This window comes from Brassica rapa, chromosome A04, assembly GCF_000309985.2.
Source record: "Brassica rapa cultivar Chiifu-401-42 chromosome A04, CAAS_Brap_v3.01, whole genome shotgun sequence".
NCBI lineage: Eukaryota > Viridiplantae > Streptophyta > Magnoliopsida > Brassicales > Brassicaceae > Brassica > Brassica rapa.
In genome coordinates this window covers 10,403,610-10,408,463 of record NC_024798.2, presented here as the reverse complement: position 1 = coordinate 10,408,463, position 4,854 = coordinate 10,403,610, and the positions used below count along the sequence as shown (strand labels likewise).

At 27.6% G+C, this 4,854-nt stretch overlaps 1 long non-coding RNA gene across 1 annotated transcript; it reads left to right on the top strand.

Annotated features, from left to right (window-relative positions):
* The first annotated feature begins 265 nt into the window (after window positions 1–265).
* LOC103864012 lies at window positions 266–2,555 on the top strand. Its single transcript, XR_632152.3, has 2 exons — window positions 266–1,447; window positions 1,532–2,555. It is a non-coding gene; the product is annotated as an uncharacterized LOC103864012 (long non-coding RNA).
* The last annotated feature ends 2,299 nt before the right edge of the window (window positions 2,556–4,854 follow it).

Below are 4,854 nucleotides of genomic sequence, written 5' to 3'. Positions count from 1 at the left end.
TGCTAAACCGTATTCTCTTAGGCCCAACTACTTTTCTCCTACCTCTAACCTTTGCCTCTTTTCATCTACCAGTTTTCTCCGTCTGCTAAAATTTTACAACTAATAACTTCTCACATTTATGGCCTTTAATCCTTCAGTCCCACTACATGCTCATTAATTTACGAGTTATTCTTGGGTTCACCTATAGGTTCACCAACCAATAAGATTTAGTTATTTTAAATCTGATATCTTTTAAAAAAGGAAACAAATTATTGTCAAATTATATTACGCTTTTAAAATTTTTAAAAAGTATAAATAAATAAAAATAATAGTAGTTGCAAAAAAAAAGTTTTCAAAAAAAAATTAATACGATAAACAAAACACTAAACTCTAAATCTAAACTCTAAACCCTTTGGTAAACCCTAAACCTTTTGATAAATTTTAAATTCTTGAATTTAAAAAAAATATTTTTAACACAATCAACAAAACACTAAACCCTAAATCCTAATCCTAAACCCTAAACCCTTGGGTAAACCCTAAACCCTTGGGTAAACCCTAAACCCTTAGATAAATCCGAAACTCTTGGATCAAATTTTAAACTTTAAGATTTATGATTTATTTAAGAGTTTAGAGTTTATCTAAAGGTTTAGGGTTTAGGGTTTAATAATTGTTGGCAGCGTTAAAAATACTTTTGAAAAACAAATTCTTTTTTTTTGCGATTAAAATATCTTCTTTTTGTGATTAATACAATTTTTGTTTTAAAAATATAATATAATTCGATAATATTTTGTTTCCTTTTTTAAAAGATACTGAATCTAAAATGACACAATCTTATTGGTTGGTGAACCTGTACCTAGGGGGTGAACCCAAGAATGTGTCTTAATTTACCTCAAAACCTCCTCCTTTTTAGTCGCAAATTTCTAAACCTATAAATATGAATGAAGACAACACCAAATCTCATCGCTCTCTCTCTTTTTTTTTCTGTCAATAATCTCATTGCTCTCTCTACTTCTTCGGTTTCTTTAGCTTTCAAACAAGGGTGAAGAGAATGCTATTGCCGATCTCATGTTTCTCAGTTGAAGACCGGTCATTAAAGGCAGACAGTTGTTAGGCGTCCACTTTGTTTTGGCGAGGCACGAGGTGCGAAAAGAGAAGGGAGCTCATGCGGGATGAAAAAGTACGCCTGCAAATTTTTCTACTTCGTTTTGATTATCAGACTAAACTCAAACTCATACACTCAACCATCTCCCTGATTCCTCTTGCTCTTATCGTCGACTCCATCTTGAAGCCTTCTTGGAAGATTGGGAGCCAACAATTCTATTAATAATTACACAAACTCTTGTCTGAGACGAGCCTATGAATTGATTGTCTGTTTTTTTATGTTCTGGCTCTGCGTTTGATGAGGGAGAAGATAAAATGGGTTTAAATTATCTTGAAAAACAAACCCCTTTATTTCGGTTTAATATAGGTTTTGATTCAAAATTCTTTTTCATATGCAACAGATGAAAGCCTGCAGTTAATCAAGTTTTAATTTTTGAAAATTATGATACAGAAACTGAAACCATACCTTCACCAGCAGGGTACTCAACAACATTTGCAGAAAGAGTTTGTGGGAATCCTTGGTAGACAATCTTTTGAGAGAGTTGGCAGTGTGATTAAATCTTTCCGCCGTAAATTTGGATTTGTGAGTCTGTAATTTCCTAACGTCTAACTAACTGGAAAGTAAATTTTACACCAAAAAAAAAAAAAAAAAAAAAAAAACTGGAAAGTAAATTATATGGTGAACTAAAGAGATGAGAACAGTTTCCAGTACTGTTGAATGGAAATGATGTAAATCAAAGCTACCTGCCTACCTTCTCGACCTGTTTTTTTTTTTGTGTTGAACCTGGTGAGTTTATGAGCACAGAGCACTTGCTGAGTTCCTCTACGTTTACGTTCTTTGGAGTTTTCAAGTGTGTCTCCTGCTCTATGTATACGATTTTGTCTTCACCATATTCGGTAAAGAGTATGTATTGTTATTTTTCTTCTGTAAATTTTAACTTAATTAGTCTTCAGATGCTATAGATGTAGATGTCGATGAAGTATTTGTGTTAGTGTGACTTTGATGTTCCAAGGCTTTTGGGAATGTATGTGGTTTCAAAACTTTGTGGTTGCTGGACATTTCTAATGAGCCTCACAAATGGGTACAAAAGTTATGTGGGAATTAAAGCTAACTCCAAGTAGATCAATACTATTAAAACGGAAGGAGTTTTAATAAATCTACTTAAAAAAGTTGTTTGAACCCTTTCTATAACTAACAATACTAGGTGGACCGCCCGCACGCATGTGCGGATATTAACATTAATGTTAAATTGATAATTACATATTTACAACTATATAATACCTATGTTACATGTATATGGTTAATATGAAAGATTCGATGTTACATATTGATATTTATATTATGTTCATATGAACAAAGAATACATTAGAATGTTTAGAAAACGATCACATTTAACACTACTTAAAACATCAGAAAAATATAATTGAGAAAAAACAAATATTTCACGCATAACCCCAATAAAAAAATCAGCCATGAAATATAAAAGAGAGATTTGAATTACCTGAGATTTATTATCATTGGTTTCATTGTAACAACATAGATGATTTACGGTTTCCTTCTCTAAGTCAGAAAAGAGGTAATTCTAACAAAAATATTTAAAGATGTAAACAATCCCCAAAATATAACAAATTATATAATTGATAGGACAACGTCAATAAGTTTCAAAGTTTTTAAAAAGTTTTGAGATTACCTTTGGCTCTCAGACGTACTGAAGAGGATAACACACAATAAATAAATTACACTTGATTAGCATACACATCTTATATTATATTCTTGATAAGTGATTTAATTTTATAAAAAAAAAATTACCTTTTTCGAAAGGGATGATCAGTTCCTGGATAAACAAAGTCGTCTCTTTTTGTTAGTTGAATCACTACTGATGCAAAAATATAGATAGATATACAACATGGAGAGGAAGAGAACAAAAATAAACAGAGAAGAAGAATCTCCCATAAAATTACCAGTAATGGTGTTCCCGTATATGAGTTACTTATTGATTATCATACACTTGCACAAGATCACAAAAGTAGAATTTAAATTAGAACGATCAAAAACATATGAAAACTTAAAAGATAGATGCGTGAAACTAATGGGGTGGCGTGATATTTATATAGCAAATTAGTTTAAGTTTCTAAATGACCTAGTTTTCAAGAGAAGCTATGCGATATAATATCCTCTAATAAATTTTAATTCAGCTATGAGATAGAATATCTTCTAATAAAATTTTAAAGATATTCTCGTTATAATATATACATAATTTTGGTAACTCAAATCATGCTATATATATTTTTAAATATTAAATGCACAATATTAGGAAAGAAGATATCTCGTCAGTTGATTGCAACTGGTTTTTGATAAAACAAATCTCACAATAAGGATTTAAATAATAGATAATAAGGAAATAATAAGAAATTTTAACGTTAAAACTCCTCAACTAAGTTTATTTTGGGTAAAAAACTTCAAGCTAAATATTTAACGAAAAACCACCGAAACTAACTTTATTTAATGAATTAAACTCTAACAGGTCATAATTATTATTACTACCATTAAATATTTAGTTTATGAGTTTCTACACCAAGTAAACATAGTTGAGGAATTTTACCATTAAAAATGAAACAAATTCAAAATATTGTAATAGGGGGATAAATTTTCAAAATACATTTTATAAATTAATGTATAAGCTTCTATAAATGATTTTGAACCTCTTATAATAATTTAAAACGGCTGATTTTTATAAATGTATTTATAATCTTATAAATGATTTATAAAGCATGCATTGAATTATTAGACATTAATAGTTATTATGATACTTTATATACAAATATAATTCTTTCTATACGAATATAAAATCATTATATGAATTCAAATAAACAGTTTTGTTTATTATTTTATGGAATTTATATATAAAAAAAAATTGATCGCATTAGTTACCATAGTTTCAACAATTAGTTACCATAAATAATTATTTCTAATATTATGTAGATTATTTGGAAAGTGGTAATTGAATTATCATTTCCTTTTGAATATAATTATAATAAATAAAATTAAAAATCATCGGTCAATCAAATTATAACAATTTGAAGGGTTCATTTATGATCAACACGTAATAAAAATTACTTATGTGACTTCTCAATCAATATATAGTAGGATTTATATTTTTATAAATAATTTATAACACTATATAAATCATTTTAAAATTCTGATAAATTTATTCTGTAAACAACGATAAATAATTTAAAAATCATATTAATAAACATGTTTGGATTTTGTAATATTTAAAATAATTATTATATAATTATATTCGAATACAATTCATCAAGTTGAGTATAAAAATATTATAATTATCTTATATAAAAATTCGTTCATTATAATTTATAGTTTATAAATATTAAAAGTAATAATTATAACATTATTAATCATTCTGTAATTTCAAAACTTAGTTGCCATAAATTGTTATTTGTAATATTCTTTAGATTATATGGCAAGTGATGTTAAATTTTTTTAGACTTACCTTAAATTTTTAGATCTAATTAAAATAAATAAAAATTAAAATAATCGACCAATCAAATTATAACAATTTTTTGAAATTTTACCTATGAGCGACACGTCACCAGATCTCACTAAAGTGACTTTTTTTTTAATATATAAGGGGATTTTTGGTCTTACCATAATATTTAATTAACAATAAGTAACCAAAAATTTCTCTAACAAACATTTAATAATACATTTATCTACTAGACCATAACATGTCCGAATTAGTTTGGGTATTGAGG